This window comes from Panthera leo, chromosome B3 (genome assembly GCF_018350215.1).
Source record: "Panthera leo isolate Ple1 chromosome B3, P.leo_Ple1_pat1.1, whole genome shotgun sequence".
Classification (NCBI taxonomy): Eukaryota; Metazoa; Chordata; class Mammalia; order Carnivora; family Felidae; genus Panthera; species Panthera leo.
In genome coordinates, this window is record NC_056684.1 from 74,545,422 (window position 1) to 74,572,121 (window position 26,700).

At 44.4% G+C, this 26,700-nt stretch overlaps 1 pseudogene; it reads right to left on the reverse strand.

The window, feature by feature from the left end:
• Positions 1-17,144: 17,144 nt before the first annotated feature.
• On the reverse strand, positions 17,145-17,510 carry LOC122222611 (annotated as a pseudogene).
• Between the last annotated feature and the right edge of the window lie 9,190 nt (positions 17,511-26,700).

A 26,700-nucleotide genomic window follows, 5' to 3' on the forward strand; every position in this document is an offset into this window, starting at 1 on the left:
TCATCAGCTGCTGGACATTTGGGTTGTTTCCACTTTGTGGCTATTGTGCATAGTGCTGCTATGAACATTCATGTACAAGCATTTATGTGAGTTCTAGTTTTCAATTTCTTGATATATACCTGGCAGTGGAATTGCTGGGTCATAGGGTAGTTCTGTATGACTTGTTGAGCAACCGGCAAACTCTTTTCTGCATGGGCCACACCATTTGACATTTACGTCTTACTCTTTGCATTCCCACGGCAACATACAAAGTTCTAATTTCTTCATATCCTTGCCCACCCCCACCCCCACACTTTAAAAAAATTGTAGCCAGCCTAGTGGGTGTGAGGTTGTGGTTTTGATTTGCATTTTCCTAACGAGTAATGACATGGAACATCTTTTCAGGTGCTAGTTCGCCATTTGTATAGTTTCTTTGGAGACGTGTTTATTCCCCTCCTCTGTTCATTTTTTATAACATCCTTGACTTAAAAAAAATTTTTTTTAAGTTTATTTATTTTCAAGAGAGACAGAGAAAGTGAGCAAAGGAGGGGCAGAGAGAGAGGGAGAGAGAGATCCCAAGCAGTTTCCCGCACTGTCAGTGTGGAGACCAATGTGGGGTTGGAACGCATGAATCATGGGATCACGACCTGAGCCAAAATCAAGAGTCAGACGCTTAACCGACTGAGCCACCCAGATGTCCCTTAATGTCCCTGACTTTTTATTGAGACCAGAATTTGAATCTCAGGCTGCAAGCCTGGTGTGTGGGGCAGTCACTTAGCTGGGTGGCCAGCAATTGTAGCAGAGGGAGCTTTCTCTTCCATGCTTGTTTTCTTGCACTCTTTCCCAGTGGGCAGTTGTTATACAGAAATCTAGTCAAGGCTGTCATGAATCTGTTGTCTTGGTTAAGGGCACTACCATCCACATAGTCATCCAAGTTAAAACTTTGCTATAATCCCTCACTCCTCCCCCTTCCTAACTGCCCTTATCTGCTCAGTTACCATGGGACACCAGGAAGTGCCAAACCTACAGCTCAGCTTCAGAAACAATACTAAAGTTTATGGTGGTGTATTGGAAACTGACCTTAATCCTGGCTTCATTTTGTATTAATGCCAGAATTTCCCCTTTGTTTCTGATTCTTCATTTCGAAATTTTGTCATGTGGTGTAAAATTTTGCAAGCTGCCTCACATGTGCTTTCTTAAATCCAAGGTGAAAGTACAAGTTAAAAAAGGTTTACACAGTTTAACTCCTGTTTAGTTCTGTGAAAACGAAACAACTTTTATCATTTGCTAAGTACTCATGAAATACGTGCTTATTTTGGAAATGCAGAAACTGCACACACCAAGCAAACACATAAAAAGAGTAAAATAAAAATCGTCTATAAACTTACCACTAAGTCCTGTTAATATTTTGGCAAATATCCTTTCAGTGTTATCTATCTACACTATTTGTTTTAAAAAATAGGACTATATTATAGATCTTTTCTATAACCTATGATTTTTATCTGACAGTATATCATGACCATTTTCCTTCATGGTTAACTAGACTTCCACAGATGTAAGTTTTTAAATATTATATGCATTAAGTGTCATTGGAGAAGCCTGTTAAAATAAAGATTCCAAGTCATACTCCCAGAGATTCTGATTCTGTAGTCTGGATCTATGCCCAGAACTCTATACTTTTTTAATGTTTATTTATTTATTTATTTTGAGAGAGAGAGCACGTAAATGGGGGAGGGACAGAGAGAGAGAGAGAGAGAGAGAGAGAGAGGGAGAGAGAGAGAGAGAGAGGGAGAGAGAGAGAATCCCAAGCAGATTCTGCTCTATCAGCATAGAGACTGATGTGGGGCTTGATCTCATGAATCGTGAGACCATGACCTGAGCTGAAATTGAGTCAGACGCTTAACTGACTGAGCCACCCAGGTGCCCCCAGAACTTTGTATTTTGAACAAGCCCTTGGCTAATTCTGATGCAGGCTGTTCTTTAACAGTTTGAGAATCACCTTTATACACCAATAATTATAACTCTTGCCCAATTTTCCATTGCGTAGATATACCATTGTGTATTCAACCAGCTATTTATTTCAGAACAGTTATATTAGTGGCATTTTTTCACTGTTTTTTATTAACACACCTGCTATAGATATCCTTATCCCTGCAATTTTGCCTTCATGCATGACTGAATGTTTCTTGGTCATACTCAAATTGGGTGGGTTTGTAAAAGTGATGCTGCTTGGTAAATGCTCCTGTAATTGTTGAATGGAAGACTGAAAGCATAGACGCTGTAGAGAGCCTCTTGAGAAGCCATACTGGGGCCTGAGGGAGACAGTTGAGAGGAGTTAGGGTTTCAGAGGGGAAATGAAAGTGGAAGCAGATGAACGTGTGAGGGAGTGAGATTCAAATTTTATCTAATGGAGGCTAGAAAGGTTCTACCCCTGGGCCCAGCCAACAAGGTGTTCTATTTCTCTAGAAACCAGAAGAGGGACAAAAGCCATCCCTTTTACTGAAAGCTTCAGAGTGGAGCATCAGTCTTGGGTCAAAGGAGAAGGGGTAGGGGCACTTGGGTGACTCAGTCGGTTAAGTGACTGACTCTTGTTTTGGCTGAGGTCATGATCTCAAGATTTTGGGGCAGAGAGCCTGCTTGGGATTCTCTCTCTCTCTCTCTCTCTCTCTCTCTCTCTGCCCCTTCCCTGCTTGTGTGAGTGCGTGTGCACGTTCTTTCTCTCAAAATAAATAAAAAAAAAGGAGAAGGGGTAATGCAAGGAGAGAGAGGAAGACAGGGAGGCAGCCCAGGGTGTGCGCCCCAGCTCAGCTTGTGGAAGAGAGAGGTCAAGGGCACAAAATGAAAGCATTCTTCTCCCTAAAACTCTCGGAGAGACAATGAGGCCCGAGCAGAATTGCTGTGCCACCGGAATGTCAAATCCTAAGACTAGAACCAGGAAAGAGGGAAGAGGTGTTGACACCACCGAGGCATGAGACACGGTTAGGTTGGGTGCTTTTAGAACTTCAAAGAAAACACAGCATCCTTTGGTCTCCATGGCCTGCGTTCATTCATGGGACATTAGAAGAGGCGATGGCTCAGAGGTGACACTACAGACAGTGCTGCGGTGTGTTGGTGTAGCTTTGCAGGCCGTGTCCTGCTCGACAGGGAAGAGGACGTCAGTGCCAAGGAAGAGGGCAATTGCAGCTCTGTGGATTGGCAAAGACCTTGTTTGTGAGCACTTGTGACGCACTTCCTTTTAGGGGCTTCTGGGGAAATACGTAGCAGGAGGGGAAAGATGAGGACATGGGTGAGGTATTTGGAGCCTGAAAGTTCTATATTAGAAGCCAGCAAAATACAGGAAATCACGGACCAGAACTACATGTGTGGGGCCCAGTCACAAGGCTGTGGAGCAGAGAGTGTGCCTGGAAAGGATTGCTCATCTCTGTGCGGTGTGCGTGACCACAGAAGTGGGTGGTAGAGAGGACATCTGCCAAATCACTTATCAGAAGCCCCCTCATGAGTGACCAGAATATGGAGGTTAGTTCTAAGAAACTCAACTTCTTATCTCATTTTGAGGTGAGAGAAGCTAATGTTCCCCTCCACCCCCGTTCCCACTGCTCCCCACGCTGGGCACACTGAGGGTGGGTTCTTGCCGCTGCTTTTGAATCAGCTCTAGTGAAGCCCACTCAAAGTCTTGCTTTAGGTCAGAGAGTGAATGTAGGTGAGGGGAGGGGAGGCAGAGGGGAATCCGGGGCTGAAGGCACCGCTGAGGACGGGTGTCCCTGTAGTATAGAGAAATGTAAAGGGAGCTTATGGAGTGACCGGGGTGGGAGGAGGGGGACAGATGCAGTGAGGAAAGCAAACAGCCTCGAAGTGTCTGGGTTGGTACCAGAAAAAGCCCAAGAGGGTCCAGAACCGGATGTGGTGGCTTCCTGTTTGACATCTCACACAGCTCCGCGGAGAGCAGCAGTGTTTACCAGCCAGGTTAAGATTGCCACAATTGCCTGCAATCAATTAATTTATAAATTAGTTGGGGGAGAATGGCCATTTTAATTGATTTTTATTAAAAAATGCTTATTTATTTTGTGTGTGAGAGAGAGAGCGCACACATATGAGTGCAAGCAGAGGAGGGGCATTGGGGGTGGGGTACGGAGAGGGGGGGAGGGAAGAGAGAATCCCAAGCAGGCTGCACATTGTCAGTGCAGAGCCCGATAGGCTCAATCTCACGACCCTGGGATCATGACTGGAGCCAAAGTCAAGAGTCAGACACCCAACTGTCTGAGCCACCCAGGTGCCCCCAAAAGCAAGAAATTTTTCTAAAGACACAGTACCATTATTAAAATCAGAAGTTAATATTGCTAGGGGTGCCTGGGTGGCTCGGTCGATTAAGTGTCTGACTTTGGGCTCAGGTCATGATCTTGCAGCTTAGTGGGTTGGAGCCCCGCCTCAGACTCTGTGTTGACAGCTCAGAGCCTGGAGCCTGCTTCGGACTCTGTGTCTCCCTCACTGTCTGCACCTACCCCACTCATGGTCTCTCCCTCTCTCTCTCAAAAATAAATAAATAAAGTTAATATTGCTCTAGTGCTATTATATAATCCACAGAACCTCTATTTCTCCAACTGCTTCAATTCTATTCTGTATAATGACAGAAAATCTGAGATCACATGGAGCATTTTGTCCTATCATTCTTTAATTTCCTTTAATCTGGAACAGCTTCTGAGTCATTCTTTTTATTTCACGACATTGACGTTCTTAAGAGTACAGGCTAGTTATTATGTAAAATGGCCTTCAATTTGGGTTTGATAATTCCTCATGACTGGATCCACGTTATGGACTTTTGGCAGGGAGATCATAGAAGCGATGCTGAGTCCTACTCCTGCATGACACCAGGAGGCACTTGATGTCAATCAGTCCCATTAGTGGTAAGAGTAAGGTTACTATTTCACCTTTTGTAATTAATAAGTATTTGTGGGGAGACCCTTTGGAAGTACATGATACTCTGTTACTCCTCAAATGTTCACCCACTAGTTGGGATAGTTCTTGCCTATAAACATTATCGTGAGGCTGGACCTAACAGGAATTACCAGTGATTTGGAATTACAACGTGCAGAAGAGAGGGGTCAAAAGTGATTCCTGGGCTTTGGGCCTGAGTAGCTAAGAGATGGTGGTGCCAACAGGGGATAGTGGAGGGGGGAACAGGTAAGGGAGGGAGAAGACAAATCAAAAGCTCTGTTTTGCACACGGTTGCATGTGTTATGTCTATTGCACATATATATGGAGTCTGGGTGGACCAGTTGGAGCACTGGGGAAAGGTCAGGGTTCAAGATGGCCGTGTCCAGCCATTTGGGGCTGAAATGAGATAAAGCACAGGGACAGACTTGGGGCCCTCTAATGGGCTGTGTGTGTGCACAAGGGATAAATGACTAGATACTTCCTCTTGGTTGCAGGATCAAATGTGCTTGTTACGATTTTAGTAACTAAAACTCTCTTCTCATATTCCAATTGATCTTCTGTTCAATAAATGGCATAATGCAGGTTTTAAGAATGTACATTTCTCTTGGAACTCAGTAAAACTATTATTTTAAAATAAAATTATGTCTTCCACTAATAGTTTTATTTTCCCTGTGTTGCTCCCTCATGTGGGGGAAAAAAAAATTGCACTGGACCGCCTTGCCGAGACTGTAAGAAAACCAGTCTGGGCACCAGAGGGCGCCATGCAGTCAGTGCCGGCAGGAAACCAGAAAGGCGGCGATTGAGAGGTCCCAGATTTCCTTGCCTTTTCTCTCTCCCCTAATTCATAAATCAGAATCCTGGGATCTGATCCCCGCAATACTAGTACTCTCAATAAACCGTACATGAACTGTAAGGGCATCTGGAAGGGGGCAGGCTGACCTGCATCATCTTGACAGCAAAGGATGATTGGAGCCAGGGGTCCTGTTCAGAGCTGATAAAATGTCTATGAAACTCCCCCGCTCCCCCTCCCCCCCCCCCCCCCCCCCCCCCCCCCCACTGCTAGCCCTCCCGAGAGTCACCGCCGGGAGAGTGTTCCATAGAAGGGGAGGGAGATGAAAAAGCCACATCATCACTTCTTCCCTTTAGCCCTTTCCCAAGCTCTTCTAAAAATTTCAGCTTCTCTCCTTAGTCATTTTCCCCCTCTAATGTTTTGTTTCAGAATTAGCTGGAAAACTTCTGTTTTTTGTTTTTTGTTTTTCCTCTTCAGCATTTTGCTTATCCTATAGTTTATTGAGCTCTGGAGAATTATGCCCTATAAACAAATAAAGGTATTATTATTATGTAGCTCTATTCAGAGAATTAGTTGAAGGGGAAAAGTGACATCTTTCTTTATTTGCTTAGAAATATATTGCAGTCACCATAGCTCTCCTCCAGCTATGGATTAATGGCATAATTATTCACACTGGGCAACTGAGATGGAATGAGTTTGAACTTGGCATGAATTAATATACTAAAATATGCCTCCTGTTCTCTCTCATTGCCTAATTAATTCTGAATTATGAAATTCCCTTTGAGTTTCCCAAAACTCATGGTCACTGGATTCTGGTGAAATTATTCTTTCTCTGCAATACAAATTAAGCGATTTGATAATTATGGGCTATTTGAAAAGAGAATGTTCATTTGAGCATCCTGGGAGGGAGAGAGCAAATCGAAGAGAGCTTTCTAGAGGTTTTATAGTGAAGAACCTGTACATGTTGTGTGTATAAGAGTCCCAAAGGAGACTGAACTTGGCACGAGCCAGCATCACCATGGAAGAAGCATTACCCCAAGTCTTTCTGCCAGTCCTGTACCTCAGTGTCCGAAATTTCTACTCTGAAGTCCATGCCTTTGATTAGGACATCGTCTTCAGAGTTTCCAAGTTAAATATGAATGAGTTGCCCATGGAGAAAACACCATCATCCACCTATGCAGTGGGGGAGAACTTGTCCTTCTATGACTAACCTGCCCATGTCCTTACTAGCTGTCCCTTGAAGGGAGGAACGGTCACTAACATGAATTATTAGAACTCAAGGCATTACCTGGGACTTAATAGGTAATGGATAAGACATTGTGACATAAGTAGCACAAACAGAGGCCCTTCACCTTTGCTCTCTCTTCACTTCTATGGGGATGTGTAAGTGGATTCAACACCACTATCCTCAAATGACTTTCTTCCTGAAGTTTGCTAGAGAGGTTAAGATCTTAAGAATTGGATCCAAGTCTTGAAGGAGAAGCCTGAGCTGTGGAGTCTTAGTCAACCATTATGAAGACTTTGAGCTGGAGTATTAGGCACTGTAACAACCATTGGTAGAGTGGCATTTAATTTTTTGTTATTCCTTGTCTGTGGCTCCTTTATGATCCTCGGGGAATTGGGGGTGAAGAGAATAATTGGCATCATAGCATTTTAATATTTTTCTTTGGATTGCTGGTGATGGTATAGTTAAACATTATCAGTATAAAAACTCCAATATAAAATCTGGCAATATTTATCACTCATCTGGGCATCAGTTTATCATATTACTTCGAAATGATATCTCTCTACTGGATTTTTCTCATCAACATGTAAACATTCTGTATTATCTCTCATCTGGAAAACAAAACAGAATTTCCTAAACCTCTTGCTTGCTCCATGCCTTTGTTCCCCTTTAGGGAAGATTTATAAAACATGTCATTTGTACTTTTTGCTTCCACATTCTCACCTCATATTCTACCCAATTTTTGTCAGTTTTCACCCCACCGATTCACTGAGCTCATTTTTGTCAAAGTCATCAATGTTCTCTCTCTTGCTAGATTTAATGTAATTTCTGTGTCTTTTTCTTTCTTGTATCCTCAGCTGTTTTTGGCATCACGGACTTTGTTCTTTTTCATAAATCACTTAAAATTTTTAAAAAATGTTTATTCATTTTTTTGAGAGACAGCATGAGCAGGGGAGGAGCAGAGAGAGAGAGGGAGATACAGGCTCCAGGCTCTGAGCTTTCTGCACAGGGCCCAATGTGGGGCTCAAACTCATGAACCGTGAGATCAAGACCTGAGCTGAAGTCAGATCGTTAACCGACTGAGCCACCCAGGTGCCCCTTCATACAGCACTTTTTAAAAAAATTTGGGATATCTTTGTCCATGGATTTTCAGTCTGTTTTCCTGGAGTTTCCTTTTCCCAGGACTCAGTATTTTTCTTTATCTATGCTTATTCCCTAAGCGATGGCATTAGGTGCTATGACCTCGAATACACTGCCTATACACTGATGACCCTTGGGTATTACACTATCAATTTTTGATGCAGTAGCAAATCACTCCAATATCTCAATGCCTTACAATAAGCATGTGTTTCTTGTTAATGGTACATAAATGCTATGGGTCAGCTGTGGCTCTGCCTAACTTGGCTGGACTGGCATGACTTCAAATTCTAGACCTAGTAGCCAGTTTCTGCATTATGTTGTGCTTATGGTGGAGGGCAGAGCAGGAGAGTGCAACACAAGCCATGAAATCACATTGCAAGCTTTTGCTCAGCCGTGGGCCTGCCCTCCCATGTCACTCACCAAATCATATCCTAATGTAAATATATGAAGTGGAGATATATTTTCCCTCCAAACCATGCACAGATAACTCACGTGACAGAAAATTAGTGAGCTGTCTGCTCAGTATGGCCATAGAGATGTCCAGTAAGCATCTCAGATTTATTATGTCTCAAACAAGACTCCTGACTCCTCCATCCCAACCTGGATGTGTTGTCTTCTCAGTAAACACCATCGCTGCCCAGATGATCAGGCCCTCACCTACAAGTTGTCATTGACTCATAGGCCATGTAAGAGCAGATTCTGCTGCTTCTGCCTTCAATATATATCCCACCTTCTAACTGCCACCAGCACTATCATCCCAATAGTCCCCTACCTGGTTTCCCTGCTTCTTCTTGCCCGCCTACAATAAATTCTTCACACAGCAGGCAGAGGGATCTTTTTTTTTTTTAATTTTTTTTAATGCTAATTTATTTTTGAGAGAGAGACAGAGCGTGAGTGGGTCGGGGCAGAGAGAGAGGGAGACACAGAATCTGAAGCAGGCTCCAGGCTCTGAGCTGTCAGCACAGAGCCTGATGTGGGGCTTGAACTCATGAACCATGAGATCATGACCTGAGCTGAAGTTGGACGCTTAACTGACTGAGCCACCCAGGCGCCCCAGAGGGATCTTTGAAGAATACAAATTATAACTTGTTACTGCCATACCCCAAACCCTCCAGCACCCTGGTTTCTACACAGCCACTAGGTTTCTGCATGGCCAAGTGTCGACTATAGTCTCAGATGGACAGGAAAATCAGTCTCAGATACTCAGACACGTGTAAACCAAACTACATTTACTTATCTAAAAAAATTACAGGAAGGACGTCCTTACACTCTGGCCACATGGCAAATGTATTAGCAACATTTTCCTGGACAGGTGGCAATTGCAAGCTTTTAGACCACAAAATGCCTCATCAACTGGCCAGCAGTTGCAGAAAGCAAGGTCTGGGTGAGTGGAGGTCACATCAGAGCTTTTGGAAGCTCCTCTCCTTCCAGATCTACCCTACAAGGCTGGCAGAGTATCTCATGGTCTAGACTGTGGGCAAGCTCAACCTTATCTGAACCAGGTACATTCAAGGTCATTTAATATACAAGATCACCACAGAGAGCAGTAAGCACCATACATTCAGGCATAAATACAGCCCTCATGTAGAACCCCCAACCCACCCCCCCCCCCCCCCCTCAGCTAACACAGCCTGATACAAGTGACTCCTGAACTTGATGGTGTATAACTAGGGTCTGTTACCCAGGAGCCCCTGGGAGTTATGCTAATTGGCCTTCAACATGGCTCTAAGTCCTCTCCTGCCGTCCTCCATCATGCTCCAAATAAAACTCAAAGTCCTGAAAATGGCTTCAAGATGCAAGATGATATGGCCTCTGATGAACTTGTCTCTCCTGCTGGTCACGCTGACTTCTTACTTGTCCTAGGACATCCCAAGCTCATTTCTGTCTGAGAACATGTCCTTTCTTGTATCATCCGTCTGACTGCATGCTCTTTTTCTAATTCCTCTGATAACTATAATTTCATTGGGGTAACTATCCAAATCCCCCTCACTCCTTGGTGAGGATGTTTTACCATCCAATCTAAAATAGCGTCTGCTCCAATTCACATCACTTTATACTGCCTTTTAATATTTTTTAAAAACAAGTTCATTTATTTGAGTACTGTCTACATCCAATGTGGGGCTTGAACCCATGACCCCGAGATCAAGAGTTTCATGATATTCCTACTGAGCCAGCCAGATGCCTCTTCTTTTAATATGTTCATAATACTGAACACTTCTTGCCTTTATGTCATATATTTGTTTAATCTTTAATCCTGTCTGTCCTTCCAGGATACAAACTTCATGAGGGCAAACACTTTGACTGCATTTGTCCCTGCTGTATTCCCATTAACACAACAGCATAGGTGGGGAACAGCATAGACAGGGTTCAATAAATATTTGTAGAATGAATCACTTAATGCATGAGTGAATGAATCAGACACACAATAAATAAGCTAGGGGAGTGATAAGGAGAGTGTCTTGGTGAAGATAATTATAGTAACAACATGAAGAAACGTATTATTATTTTATAGACAACAAAACTGAGGCCTAGAAAGTTTGTGTGCCAAAGCCACACATTTAAGACTCTCCATGCTGCTTTTGATATGCTAAAGCAGTGGTTTCTGAAATGGGGGTATTTGTATCTCAGAGGAGGGAAACTTGGAGGGGGAGTATGGCAGGAAAATTAAAATGTCAATTTCTGCTCTTTTACAAACGTATGTGATTTTAATTTCGATTTTATGTAGGTTTTATAATGTATTCAGTTATATCATGTACCACTAGTTCATATTTTATTGCTAAATAAATATTTACAGATATGGCATGTATGCTCCAAAAATGTTTGGAGGCCACTTAAGTAGACTACTGTGCGTTTCTCATAAGTTCTGAGCAAGATGGGGGCACTGTGTGCCCACAGTGGCGAGGAACATGGAATCCGTGGAGGTGGACGGGTGTTGACCGCTGACACCTTCAGCTTGAGTTTGTGGGTGGGGCTAACACGTAGCTTCCGTTTTCCCAGGTGCCCCAGGTGCCAGGGAGGCACGCCCACTCGCCATCCCCACAGCCAATAGGGGACTGAATTCGTTTCTGAACAGTACTGGACACATAACCAATGGAGGCTAAAGCCTTTAAGGCAGTGCTTCTCCAAATTCTGGAGGGGGCCAGGCTGGGAACTACTTCCTAGTTCTTCCCTCCTACCCTTAACCTTTCACTCGCATGCGCACACAGAGTACAGACACACTCCCACACTTCCAGAATGTGAGAGATTAAAGAAATTATCTAGCCCAATATTTTCATTCTGTAGATTAGAGATGGGAAACACAGCTCGTTTGTGGCAGGACCAGGACTAGGTCCTCCTGATCTCCTGACTTCCGGCTCCCGGGCTTCCTATCCTTCCATGGAAGCCTCGCTTATGGCCATTTTCTTACTGGGTAGCTTGTACCCAGAAGGCTGGTCCCATTCTCGCAATACTGGGTCTTTGCAATATTGGAACTCTTGGGACCGTCAATAAGCAGGCCCCCCCCCCCCCCCCCCCCCCCCCGGGTGCATTACGATGAGGCTTGCGAAATAGGTCCCTGAAGCACTGAATGGCTCTGTCGCCTTTATTTCCATACCTTTGCAGTTAGTTCTCTTGGCCCAGCCCTCCAGGCAGCAGCTCTCCCCGCCTTACAGAGCAGGAACCCAAGCAAGTACTGAAAGCTTAATTGATCTGGATGTTTGGAATCAAACTTCATTAGCTCAAATTACTTCAGTTTGCCTAATTTGTTTCTCTATGTGAGCTCTGATAAGCTTGGTTTAACATCTTCTAAACTGTGGTGTTTATCATCATCAATGCCTACTCAAATTACCCCTGCAGAGCAATGGACCAGGAGAAAAATGGTTTACAAGGTGTAGCTATTTTGTATTTTTATACAAGTGCACAGAATGCGGAACCCACGTTGGTGGATTAGCGCATTTATTTCCCTAGGACAACTCTACTTTTTAAAAAATAGAATGCAGCCAGAAAAATCCCTTCCGTCATTAATATTCAAGTATAATTTGTGTGTTTCAAGTCCCATAAACTTTGAGATTTTTTTTTCTATTTAGAGATAGGGACAAATCCATCATTCTTGTTTTTCTTCCAATCCGTTAGAGACTTTTGACTGACGTGTGTGTTTACATGTTTGCAAATACGCATATTGTGTTTGAGGACAAATTATCCATCTGAAAAGAGGTGTGTCTCCCTCGGACTATTGATTCATGCTAAGTGCAGAGAAACTTTTAGCACTATGGAAGTTCATACTGAGTCTCTGGAAGGAACTATAGCAATGGTTGCTTCCAAGATAAGGTCCTGAGAGGGAGATTTCCTTCTATAATACCCATTTATAGGTGTTTTATTGCATGTATTATCTTTCCCCCAAATTAAAAGCAAAAATACTTGTCAGTAACAATAACCCCAAATAATGAGTTTCCCACAATATGAAGGCATGTAAGCTGTGCTACATATATAGCTTCTAATTTTAGGTAAATCCAAATACCTTAATTCCAGCGCCTTGATACAGTAGCCAGGTTGGTGTTTCAGACTTGTGACAACTATCCGTCCATTGGTTACCACTTTAACATGGAAATTACACGTGAGACAGCGTGGCCGACACCGAGAATATGGAGACCTATGTTAACATCATCACACTTACCTCAATAATCTTGTGTCCTTCTCCTAGAATCTGGAACATCCAGATGTTGTCATTCATTGCAAATGCTGCTGGAGTGATGGGCTCACAGATTAATAAGAAAAGCCAGTGTTTTAGCCTGTCCAGGTACCTCTCTGCACGGACAAAAATCAGCTCATTTCCCGTATTTCTTTGCACTCCATAGGTGTATCCACTTACACTAGAAATGGAAAATTCAGACGATAAAACCTATACTCCAGAGCCTCGGTGCTATACATACCAAGATAAGAAGTTCGGATAATCAGGCAAAATTGTCTTCCTTATTTTTCAAGTGGTCCAAATAATGGTACCAATTCCCAACTTCGCTTCTATACCAAGTATCCCTCGACTGACCCCACCGGGTACAAATGATGTCGAGTGTGATTGTGGTCACATCAATATGCATATTGCGGTTTAGCTCACTCGATAGTCCTCCCCAGTGGGATCTGAAACATCTGTGTCTCTGCCCCCTTGAAAGGTTCCACCCACATCTCCCGTCTTAAGGAGCCTCTGAGGGGTCAGAGTTCATTCAAGAACCAATCCAGGAAACAGGACGGGCTACCCGGTGTGATGTCTGAGCTGCTTGCCACTCCTCTGGGCCCCTCTGTGCTCATTCACTTCCCAGCCTCTGTCCGGGACCTCCCCCAGGCTGTCACACGTACCCCTGGAGCTGTCCACCTGGCTCAGGAAACTCTGCCTGTCCCGTGCTTGGGTCCTTGCTGCTGTATCGCATTGTCAATAGAGGGGGAAACAGCCACCCTCTTGCTTGGGTTTGACTCTCTGGCCAGGGTCCCACAGCAAAGCGGCATGGGCCCAGAGCTGCCACAGTGCTTTTACTTTTTTAAAAAAGAGCTTTATCGAGACATAATTCATATACCATATGGTTCGCCCATTTAAAATGTGCAATTCTTTTTTTTTTTTTTTTGGAATGTTACGTTATTAATTTTTTATTTTTTAATTGTTATTATTTGTTTATTTGAGAGAGAGGGAGAGAGTGTGTGCACATGCACAAGAGTGGGGGGGGGGCGGGCAGAGGGAGAGAATCCTAAGCCGGCTCCACATTCAGCATGGAGCCTGATGCAGGGCTTGATCCCATGACCCTGGGATCGTGACCTGAGCTGAAACCAAGAGTCGGATGCTTAACTGACTGAGCCACCTGGGCGCCCCATAGTCTTATTCATTTTTAAATAATGTAATAATCCATCATATTGGTAATACTTAATATACTAAACCGTATTTCTGATATTAGGATAATTAGGTAGATTCCCAGGTTTTGCTACTTAAGTCACCCTGCGAAGACAATTTTTCAGGTGCCCGGCTAGAAAATGTTCTTGTTCAAAACAGTCAATAAAAATGGGGAGGAGAGGCAGGCACCCTGATCCACTCCTGACACCCTGGCCGTGAAGGGGGAGAAAGAACAGTTGCAGGAAACAGTGCAGCACTAAAGGGAGTCTGGCTTCCAGAGCTCTTCTTGGTGGGGACTCTGAGCTGCTGTCACTTTTGAAATCAGATTGTCAAACTGATGGAGAGAGTGGTAAGCAGCACTTCAGGTACTTCCGAGCAGAGCAGTAGATGTTATCTGAATCCTGCACACATCTGTCATGACACATTTCCCTGCAGTCACCGAAATGGCTCTTGGCTGAGGCTCCTGGGTGGCTCAGTTGGTTAAGCATCTGTTTGGCTCATTTTTCCCTGAGATCAGGAACACGACAGGGATGCCCACTGTCACCGCTGCTATTTAATATAGTGCTGGAAGTTCTAGCATCAGCAATCAGACAACAAAAGGAAATCAAAGGCATCAAAATTGGCAAAGATGAAGTCAAGCTTTCGCTTTTTGCAGATGACATGATATTGTACATGGAAAATCCGATAGACTCCACCAAAAGTCTGCTAGAACTGATACATGAATTCAGCAAAGTTGCAGGATACAAAATCAATGTGCAGAAATCAGTTGCATTCTTATACACTAACAATGAAGCAACAGAAAGACAAATGAAGAAACTGATCCCATTCACAATTGCACCAAGAAGCATAAAATACCTAGGAATAAATCTAACCAAAGATGTAAAAGATCTGTATGCTGAAAACTATAGGAAGCTTATGCAGGTAATTGAAGAAGATATAAAGAAATGGAAAGACATTCCCTGCTCATGGATTGGAAGAATAAATATTGTCAAAATGTCAATACTACCCAAAGCTATCTACACATTCAATGCAATCCCAATCAAAATTGCACCAGCATTCTTCTCGAAACTAGAACAAGCAATCCTAAAATTCATATGGAACCACAAAAGGCCCCGAATAGCCAAAGTAATTTTGAAGAAGAAGACCAAAGCAGGAGGCATCACAATCCCAGACTTTAGCCTCTACTACAAAGCTGTCATCATCAAGACAGCATGGTATTGGCATAAAAACAGACACATAGACCAATGGAATAGAATAGAAACCCCAGAACTAGACCCACAAACGTATGGCCAACTCATCTTTGACAAAGCAGGAAAGAACATCCAATGGAAAAAAGACAGTCTCTTTAACAAATGGTGCTGGGAGAACTGGACAGCAACATGCAGAAGGTTGAAACTAGACCACTTTCTCACACCATTCACAAAAATAAACTCAAAATGGATAAAGGACCTGAATGTGAGACAGGAAACCATCAAAACCTTAGAGGAGAAAGCAGGAAAAGACCTCTCTGACCTCAGCCGTAGCAATCTCTTACTCGGCACATCCCCAAAGGCAAGGGAATTAAAAGCAAAAGTGAATTACTGGGACCTTATGAAGATAAAAAGCTTCTGCACAGCAAAGGAAACAACCAACAAAACTAAAAGGCAACCAACGGAATGGGAAAAGATATTTGCAAATGACACATCGGACAAAGGGCTAGTATCCAAAATCTATAAAGAGCTCACCAAACTCCACACCCGAAAAACAAATAACCCAGTGAAGAAATGGGCAGAAAACATGAATAGACACTTCTCTAAAGAAGACATCCGGATGGCCAACAGGCACATGAAAAGATGTTCAACGTCGCTCCTTATCAGGGAAATACAAATCAAAACCACACTCAGATACCACCTCACGCCAGTCAGAGTGGCCAAAATGAAGAAATCAGGAGACTATAGATGCTGGAGAGGATGTGGAGAAACAGGAACCCTCTTGCACTGTTGGTGGGAATGCAAATTGGTGCAGCCGCTCTGGAAAGCAGTGTGGAGGTTCCTCAGAAAATTAAAAATAGACCTACCCTATGACCCAGAAATAGCACTGCTAGGAATTTATCCAAGGGATACAGGAGTACTGATGCATAGGGGCACCTGTACCCCAATGTTTATAGCGGCACTCTCAACAATAGCCAAATTATGGAAAGAGCCTAAATGTCCATCAACTGATGAATGGATAAAGAAACTGTGGTTTATATACACAATGGACTACTACGTGGCAATGAGAAAAAATGAAATATGGCCTTTTGTAGCAACATGGATGGAACTGGAGAGTGTGATGCTAAGTGAAATAAGCCATACAGAGAAAGACAGATACCATATGGTTTCACTCTTATGTGGATCCTGAGAAACATAACAGAAACCCATGGGGGAGGGGAAGGAAAAAAAAAAAAAAAGAGGTTAGAGTGGGAGAGAGCCAAAGCATTAGAGACTGTTAAAAACTGAGAACAAACTAAGGGTTGATGGGGGGTGGGAGGGAGGGCAGGGTGGGAGGGAGGACAGGGTGGGTGATGGGTATTGAGGAGGGCACCTTTTGGGATGAGCACTGGGTGTTGTATGGAAACCAATTTGACAGTAAATTTCATATATTAAAAAAAAAAATAAATAAATCTAATTTTTAAAATTTAGATATGTCACATACCAAAAAATTCATCCTTTTAAAGTGTACAGTGCATGGTTTTTAGTGTATTCATAGACTTGTGGAACTTTCACCACTGTCTACTTCCAGAATGTTTCCTTATGCCAATACCATCCCAAGTACACCCTGTGCTGTGCCCATCAGCAGTCACTCTTGCTACAGATCTACTTGCTGTTTTTATGGACACTGTATATAAATGGAACAATATTAAAAAAAAAAAAAAAAAAAAAAAAAAAAGCATCTGTTTGGCTCAGGTCATGATCTCTCCACCTGTGAGTTTGAGCCCCACGTCAGGCTCTGTGCTGACAGCTTGGGGCCTGGAGGCTGCTTCAAGTTCTGTGTCTCCCTCTCTCTCTGCCCCTCCCCTGCTCACGTTCTGTCTCTCTCTCAAAATAATAAACATTAAAAAAATAAAAAAAAATAAGTGGCTCTTGGCTTAGAGTCCTGGCACCCCTCCTTCCTAATAAGCAGGATGTTTGGTGAGGACTACTCAGGCCCATGTCTTCTGTAAACATTCTTCTCTCTTCAGGTTTGATAGTTTCCTCTTTATTTGCCAATCAGCAGCTAGTTCTCATCCATGTTGCCTGTAGATTTTTCACAATGGTGACAGGTACACAGTTAACAATGTATAGAGCCTGTCCGGTGCATCTGCTTCCTCGTTACGGACAACTGCACATGAGTCAGGTATGGAACATTCCTTATTCCTTTGGCCCAGACAGTTTGTTGAGCCTTGTGTCAATGCGCACATCTGGACTTCCCATCTCCTTTATGGCAAGTTTCTCGATCTCTTTCAATGCATGAGGGCCATGGTTCTTGAAACCCACCCCATGGACGTGCTTGTGAATGTTGATAGTGAATTCTCTGGTCACTACCTCGCTGATGGGAGAATAGCCCTTCTCGCCACCCTTCCTTGTGGGAGCCATTCTGCTGGGCCCAGGTTGGAAAGCTCACTTCAACAATTAAAAAAAAAATTTTTTTTTTAATGTGTACTTATTTTTGAGAGAGTGAGCGTGAGTGAGGAAGGGGCAGAGAGAGAAGGAGACACAGAATCTGAAGCAGGCTCCAGGCTCTGAGCTGTCAGCACAGAGCCCGATGTGGGGCTCAAACTCACGAGCTCTGAGATCATGACCTGAGCTGAAGTCAGATGTGTAACTGACTGAGCCACCCAGGTGCCCCTGAGGAAATCTTTTGAAAACATTTTCACACAGACTGGCCTGATGGCTTTCACTGAAGTGAGAAACAGTCAATTATTCATTCAACTAGTTAGGAGATGGTTACTAGTGGTGCTGGTTGGGGCCCTCCAAGAATTGGGCACTGAGATGGGATGAAATGAGAAAGATTTATTAGGGATATGCCTGAGGGGAAGGTGAGAGGGGACCAGAGGAGACTGTGAGAGTCATTCTGAGGCACAGGTCTCGTGCCAGTGGGGGAGGGGAAGGGAAAGTTGGGTGGAGGCATCCTAGATCCCTGTGCAGTTGAAGGAAGTCTGGCAAGGCTGTTGGGAGTCCCCAGTCAAAGTCAGCTGTCAGAGGAGCCTGTATCTCCCTGGAACAGACCTGCCTCGGTGTCCCTGCTCTGCTTTGCCTTTGGCCAGGAGAAGCCCAGGGCAGGTATGGCCTCTGCACAACACAGTGAAGGGCTGAAGGCAGAGCTCTGAGAGGCACAGTTCCAGTGAAATGATCAAGTGGGTTTCACATTTAGAATGATTCTTGGGAGATTTTGAAAAAAAAATTTTTTTAAGTTTATTTATTTATTTTGAGAGAGAGAGAGAGCACATGTGCACATGAGCTGGGGAGGGGCAGAGAGAGAGAGGGAGAGAGAGAATCCCAAGCAGGTTCAACGTTGTCAGTTTAGAGCATAACGTGGGGCTCGAACTCAGGAACCGTGAGATCATGACCTGAGCTGAAGTCGGACGCTTAACTGACTAAGCCACCCAGGTGACCCTGGGGAGATTTGTGAAAAAGAAATTCTGCTAGGAAGATCTTTTGCCATTTCCTGTTAGAAGTCTTCCTCCCTATTGGATGTTTACGCTGGAGAACACTGACTTATCACACGGCTGGCTTGGCAACTCCTCATCTTCTAAGATGCCTGGGGTCTGGGGGCAGCTGTGTGTGAACCCCCTGGATCAGAATGGAAGGTTGTAACTCCACCAACCTTAACCCTCGCACCATGTTCACCGAGTGCCTATCATATTGGGGATGTGATGACTACAGAATGGCTCCATTCTGATCATGTCATTTACCCGAGGGTGCGAGGGGCAGGGTCAGAACTGGAAAGCAGGGTTCCCGACTCCCAATCCAGTACCTCATTCAGTATCATTGGATGACACTTCATTTCCTCCTTCCTTTCTCATTGTTTGGGGTTGGTTTGTTCCCCTGCAGACTTTAACCTGCCTTGTGACTTCACCCCAGCACCCATGTGTCTAGGAAGAATGCTTGCTGGTAGTGTAGTGGGAGGGCTCTGTTTATATCATGTCACCTCATCTCGGTACCTGGCTTCACTGTTTCCTACTTGTTAGAATCCTGACCCCTTTCTCCCTGGCCTCAGTGTCCTTTCTTGGTTCCCACCGTGAACCTTGAGTTACACTGGGCTCTCTTCCCTTGCCTCAGAGTCCCACTGGGCAGGTCGACCAGGAGCTGTCTCCACACTAGCTGGGCCTGGGGCCTGCCCCCTCCTTGTGCTAAGGGACCCATCCAGGAAGGTTGGGGCTTGTGGCTTGGCCACGTATGGAGGGGAGAATCGTGGATGTGCATGAACAGGCTTTTGAGTTCAGTGGTCCTCAGATGCCTTCCAACCCAGAACCCGTGTACCTCTAGAGCTCTATTCATAGCAGGAATATACACTTCCACATGGCACTGAACTAAATTAGAGAAAATGCATTGACTGTGGACAGGGTTGGGAGTAGTTGATTAATTAGGGCCTATCTCATGCATCCCAGCACACTTCACTGCTCCTGCTGTTGCTGGACATTAGCATTCCACTGTTGCAGAGCTTTAAATAGTACCCGTTCCCCTGAAGGGAAACTTCAAGGTCTGTTTATTTGCTAAGGGCTAAGATTTTCCCCAGGGGATAAAGTGCTAGACTGTCAGCTAGACCCCGGGAGACTGTGTTTACACAGTCCTTGCTTTGGCCAGGCCAGGTAAGGCTTAAGTCTGGAAAGTGTATGTGGCAATGGCAGGACTCCGTGTGTGCAGAGCCTTTTCACACTCAGCCCTTCACTTCATCGTAAATCCATCTTGAGTGGTTGGCAGGGCAGATGCTGTTATCCCCATTTTGCATGAAAAGCATCATGCTTTCAGCGAACACGTTTTGGATACTTACTAAGGTTTTCTTAATATTTACTGAGTGCTCACTACATCCCAGGCACAGGCCACTTGCTGTCTCATCCAACGTCCAAAGTCACCCAGTGACACAGCTCCTACGGCTAACCCCATCAGGCGGATGCAGAAATGGAAGCCCAGAGAGGCGATGAGATTTACCCAGGACACGAGTGAATGGCAGAACTGAGGTCTGAGTTGTTCAGTCCGCCTCCAGGCCCTGGGCTGTTCAGCTGCACTGACAAGCATTCTGTTCAGTATGGGAGCCAATGAGTACTCAGTTACAGCTGAGGAAGGCCCCGAGGGAGAGGTAGCATGTGCCATGAGAAAATAAAAGAGGGCTCCCAACTTGGCGTGGGGAGAAGGAAGGCTTCCCTGAGGATGTAACATTTAAATGCAGGTTCAAAAGAGGAGTGGGGGCAAGATGGGGGTGGGGGAAGGTGGGAGAGAGGCCAGGCAAAGGCCCAGGCAAAGGCCGAGGGGAGACCAGGACCTGCCCCCAAGGACCTGGAAGAGCCTGCTCTCTTTGCTGAGTGAGCAGCGTGGGGCAGCGGACGGAAACGAGGTGAAGGAGGTCAGCAGAGGTAGGATTTTGCAGTCCACACTGAAGACTGGACTTGGTCTAAGAGCACTGGGAACCAGCTGAAGGCGGGGTGAGGGCTTCTCAGAGCACACTGTGGCTGGGAGCAGAGAGGATGGAGGCACAGAGTGGGGCCCGGGATCGGCAGACTCGTACAGTTACAGTCCTGCTGGGGAAAGAGTGGAGATGGGGAGAAATGGGTGAGCTCGGTGAGCTTTGGGAGGGAGAGTTTGTGCTGACACACACTCACGGACTCTCCGTGAGCACTGGCAAGAAGGACAGATTGTAATGCAACATTTATACAAAGCACTCCTTCAACAATGAAGCCAGTCCTAAAATCATTCATTTTTTTTTATTTGCGAACAGTATTAAATTAGGACAGGAATGAAAGGTGGGATGGGGTGAGACCTTGCCTATGGGGATCGTCCCTTCTGGTTGCCATCATTTCTTCCAAAGGAAGGGGACAAACTCTTCCACACCTGGAGAGGACTTAGAACTATTCCTCATGAGGGGTCAGAGGATCCTGGAGGTGTTTGAAGGACACAGCAAAAAGGGAAGATTTCTAACTGTGTGTCCGTGTGTGTGTTTCCGAGTCTCTGTGTGTCTGCACTTGAAGCCAGTTTGCAAAATCGGATCACAAAACTCCTGTGAGAAGTGCCAGGCAGTGTTTCTAGGTAGTTGGCATAGCCCCTATGAAAGGAAATAAATTCAGCTGCTTACATGCACTTAAAAGATGTGCTTAAAAATATGTACCTGAATTTACTGGATGTTTTGCCATTGGGTAGCTATAACCTGCTCTAAATTTTGTTCCAACCTGGCCCCCACAGGTTGCTCTGTCCTCCAGCTGTTATTATATGCTGACTAATGATAAAGTGGGTCACTCGTTATAATTTTCCCGTAGCCTCACGTTTGTGGTTGTTTTGAGCCCTTCCTTCCAAGTGGTAAAAGATCATTGGTTGCAGTTCCTCGAACTCTCCTTCCTCCATCCCTCCTTTCCTTGTGTAGCAATAGCAGCTGTAGAATAAGCCTGGAGTAGCACACCCTGCTAGGAGATGCTACCAGGTGCAAACAAAACATTATTAGCACCCAAGTTTGAGGCATTTGATTCTGGAAAGTAACTACCTATTTGATACACCAGAAAGGGAGGCAAGGCATTTGACTTGAAAGAAAATAACAATGTGAGTCAGCGTCTCTGTTAGAAGCTCTTGCCTCTTGAATGGTATTGTCCTCATGCCTGAGAGCAACTAACCCATTAGACAACTGAAGGTCGCCTTGACCTTCACTGCATTAGAGCATCAGATAGAACCCAGTGAGGCCCAAAGATGAGCACATAGATCACGAAGCCCGTAGAGCCTGCCAGATGCCTGAAAACATTTTTTTGAAAGACTCCTTCATTGTGAAGTTTCTCCAAGAAATTTGATCTGCTCAGTTCCTTAATAAATCACCCTGTACTTTCTCAGTGGACAACGTGGACAATATTTACTTGATTTGAATAAATGACTACCAACGTGCATAAGGAAGCTTCTCTTCAAAGTGCATCAATTGATTAATGACTTGGGCAAGAATCACTTCACGGCTCTTTGCTGCATTATTAGTCATTTTGTAATAATGGCTTTTTGTCACTTTAAAATGCAATTTTCTTTATAACTCAGTTATGGTCGCGTGTGTTTGGAAAGGTTAGCTGGTGACTGTGTGATTATACTCACCCTGTGACCATTTGGTGACTTTGGCTTTGCAGGAAAAATTTACAAAACTTTTGGACAGCATGCCCTTGAAGAGCAGTGCCCGGTGATACGCAGAGCTATAGGGCTGGGTGAGCCCGTAGATCTTTTCCTGCACAAGCCCCTGAAGTTGTGGAGGAGGAAACCGAGGTATGGGGGTGATATGAGGGCTGCCCTCCCCAAATCGGCCCAAGTTTCTCAGTTGCCTCTGCTGTGCCTCTACTGTGCTAAGTGCTGGGGAAACACATGGCTTTAGTCTCAGGCTCACCCTCTACTAGGGGAGATAAGAGCTGGCAACAGGCAAACATTTAAAGACAGCATATGGCAACATATCAAATGTGAGCAACTGGGGCCCCGACTAATGTAATGCGCTGTGCTTTAGAGCCATGCTGCACATCACGGTCACTCAGTAGGCCAGGTTGGAAACAGAGCTAGTGTTGAGGCAGAGCAGAACTGTGAGAACATCATCCTGGGGGACAGTGGAAAGTGGGCCATACGCAGCTTCAGTCTAGGTCGTGTGTGGCAGGAGTGCTGGAGGATCAGAGGGCAGCCCACTGAGCTTAGAACCACGGTGACAGTAAGGAGTAAGGTCAGGAAAGCCAGAGCGTTCCTTCCCCACAGAGCTTCTTTCCTGCTCACTCTGGCAGCGGCAGCGTCTTTCCGAAACGGGGCCGGTACAGCTCGGGAGTTAAGAACCCAGGTTTCAGAGCCAGATGGGCTTGAACCCTGTCATGGTTTGACTTTGAGCAAGTTGTGTCACTTAAGTTTCATTTCTGTAACTGTAAAATGAGAATAATAATTAGTCACTGCCTCATATAATTTTGTGAAGATCAATTGAGATAATGCATGGAAGTAAAGCACACAGCACAGTCTGACATAGAGCTATGCTTATTATAAGGATCTATTATTAATATACCCAAATCAACTATGCTGTTAGCGCAGTTGCCGATAGCAACGAGAGAGAGAGAGTGAGTATATGTTTCCATTTACTGTACTGTGGCTATTTTAGCCATCGAGGAGAGACCTGGATTATGGAATCCAATTGGTTGTACAATGAACAGCTCTTTAAATGGCCAAAACAACAAATGGTGTTAAGGTGGAAACACAAAGAACAGTTCATTTGTAAGTGGCCCTCTAAGTAGTCTGTTAGGGGTTTACCTGTTTCTTTTTTTTTAGACTACATTTCCCAGAGTCCCTCACAGGTAGGTGCAGATCATGTGACAGGCTATCAGCCAATAAGATGTGGGAAGGAAGATGTACTCTACTTCCAGGTTGAACAAAACACGGTATGATCCCCCCGACTCTCTCCACTCTTCCTTCTTCACATGGTCTCGTGTTCCAGATGGTAAAGCTACTAAATGGAAAGATCACATATCCCTGAGTCACTGCTTGTAATAGAGCCAAGGAAGGGAGTTGCCCAGACTTTACTGAACATTGCATGAGCCCGAATAAATTTTCACTATGTTAAACCTCTGAGATCTGGGGAACATTGTAAAAACTAGTTTTAATTACATTTACTTGCAAACTGGCCAAATGGAACCATTCGAAAGCAAAAAATAGAAAGATAACAAAAATGTTCCCTCCCAAATCATTCAAAAGCCATGTTTAATATCACTTTTATTAATAAAATGTACAAGCCATATTTAACTTGGCAAAAAAATTGTTATATTGTTAGATTGTTTCTTTTTGAATTTTCTGTTATCCAAAAACTATTATTTATTATTATTTTTTAAAAATAATGCTGTAAAGGTGGCATTCTGACTCAGGTCCAAGAGCTGGGTATATGCTTAATTGTTGCCAGAAAATGTGCTTCATCATATGCTGCTAGGTGGGAAAAAAAATCGTGTTTCCAAAAAGTAAGGATTGATCCCACACGAAAAAATTACATTGTCAATAGTGATGTCTCTCATGGTGGTGGGGTTGATAGGCAAGTAATTCTTTTCCATATGCTTTATTATATTTTCTAAATCTTCCACAATCAGCATGTATAAATTGTAAACAAAAAGATAAAAAGCCATTTAAAAAGGGTTCTTTAAAATTTATTTTATTCTTTTAAGCCCTTCATCCTTTTAAGCATCAGTAACCCCTGAAATTACTAGAAAAGGGAAAACAAAACAATAACAAAAACAGATTATTCACATAATAGATTTTGGCAGCAAAACCTGTGAAGGACAGAGATTTGAAGGAATAGGCTCTGGTGAGCTAATCATGTCATTACTGCAAGTTTTGGGGAGGAAACACACACGTGAGCTGGTGGTGCTGGGGGCATGTTCAAAAGGTTCTTACGCTGAAACAGCAGAAAAACCTTGGCTGGAAATACTTAACATTTGCTTTGGAGAAGCAACAGTGAGGAAAAGTTCCCAATAAGAAAGACACTTCTGGGGCCATTTCTTTAAGAGCCCTATAGCGGGCCTGTCATTCGAAGGGTCAGCCCACTCTGCCTACCACCGCCCCACGTCCTCGCCTGATCTGCCCTTATGTCTGTGTTGTGGGGGGTCGTTAGTGAGGGGGCAGCCCCTCCATCTTCCTTAGGTTCTGGTAGAATTAAGATGGGAGATCAGAAGACATCAGATCCTTTTTTTTTTTTTATAGTCGGACATTTTATTTTTTAAAATTTAAATCCAAGTTGATTAACATATAGTGTAATAATAATTTCAGAACTAGAATTTAGTAATTCATCACTTACATGTAACACCCAGTGCTCATCCCAACAAGTGCCCTCCATAATGCCCCTCACCCCTTTAGCCCTTCCCCCCACCCAACACCCGCCAGTAACCCTCAGTTTGTTCTCTGTATTTAAGAGTCTCTTATGGCTTATCTCCCTCTCTGTTTTTGTATTATTTTTGCTTCCCTTCCCTTATATTCATCTGTTTTGTTTCCTAAATTTCACATATGAGTGAAATTATCTATTGGAAGACATCAGATGCTTTTTTCAGCATTCCTCAGTACTCTACCTTTCCAAATTCAGTTTCATGAGTTCTCGTAAGATTGCCCCCTTGATTACAGAAATCATAGAAATAGGATTTGAAAGAGCATGCACTTGTAGTTAGAAGATCTGAATTCTCTCACCTGCTTTTGGTGTGACTTTAATCAAGGTTTTTAATCTTTCATTTAAAAAGATGACAAGAACAAATTTGTCAACCACGCATTTGTCTGTGAGAAAGAAGACACAGGTGCGCCTTGTATTTCAACTGGGGAAGCATGATTTACATCAACTCAGCATTTAGGCCAAACTAAAACTGAAAAGTTTGGAAATCTGGAGTCGACTTTTTTTTTTTTTTTTTAAGAGACAGGGAGAGAGAGAGAGGGAGCACAGGTGGGGGAGGGGCAGAGAGAGGGAGACACAGAATCTCAAGCAGCCTCTGCAACATCAGTGCAGAGCCCAATGCAGGGCTTGAACTCAAACCATGAGATCATAACCTGAGCCGAGATGAAGAGTCAGACACTTAATCGACTGTGCCACCCAGGCGCCCCAACCTGGAGAATGTTTAAAGCTGAAGGGTCCCTAGAGATCATGTAGTCCAACACCTGCCTCCTCTTTCACTTCCAACTGCGCTGTTAGAGGTGAGGGAAATGAGGCTCGGAGAAGTAAGGGGAATGTGCTTGCTTGGCCTCACAGCTGGTTGGTGTCAGAGCCAGGCTCTGGGTCCTTTCTGTGGTGTCTCGTCCCCTCCCATGGGACTAAGTCCTCGTGGGAGGACCAAGACTTCTCCTGTGACGCTGCCTTGTCTCAGAGCCAATGAAGGTCCAATCGCTGCCCCGAAGGGCCCCAGGGTCTTGTGAGCCTGCAGCAGGTGCAGGTGGCTGGGAGGCGGGTAGTCAGAGCAACCTGAAGAGATAGGCCTTTTCCACTGGACCTGACTCCTTAATAGCTTGACTCTCTAGACCCAGCTTAGGTTTGGCTTTCTCCTACCTCATTTTTATCGAACTGAAGCTGGGCCACACCTGAGAGAGTGTTGAATTCAGTACACAGTTGCAAAACCATTCATGAGCATTTGCTACGGGCCAGGCGCCATGTTAGGCCTGATGGCCCACCCGCGCTTTCTCATCTGATCTTTATAAAACCTCTGCACGTCACTAACATTTGACAAGACTCAAGCTCAGATGGCCCTCTAGACGTTCCTTCTTAGATTAAACTCAGAGTGCCATAGTCAATCCTGTCAATAGATTGGAGCTTGGGGTTGTCTTCCCCACTGATGTGATTTAAATGATGAGGTAACACAAGAGGTGGTGGCGGGGTTTTGGCGGGCAAACCTCCAGCTTCTCTGTGCATTGCAGTTGTTGTTCAGTGCTATGTTAGGCATAGCAAAAGAAGCATGTCTCCATATGCCACCCACAAAACACAGGTTTTATATTCTGTGGCTTCAGGATGAAGGGGAAGAATAGAATAGTTCTGGGAAGTTCCTTTCTCCATTGACATCTGCTTTCAATGTGGCGTTTCTCAAGGTACACGGCTGCAGGTGCAATGTGTGATGTTTTCTGCAGAAGCGTATAC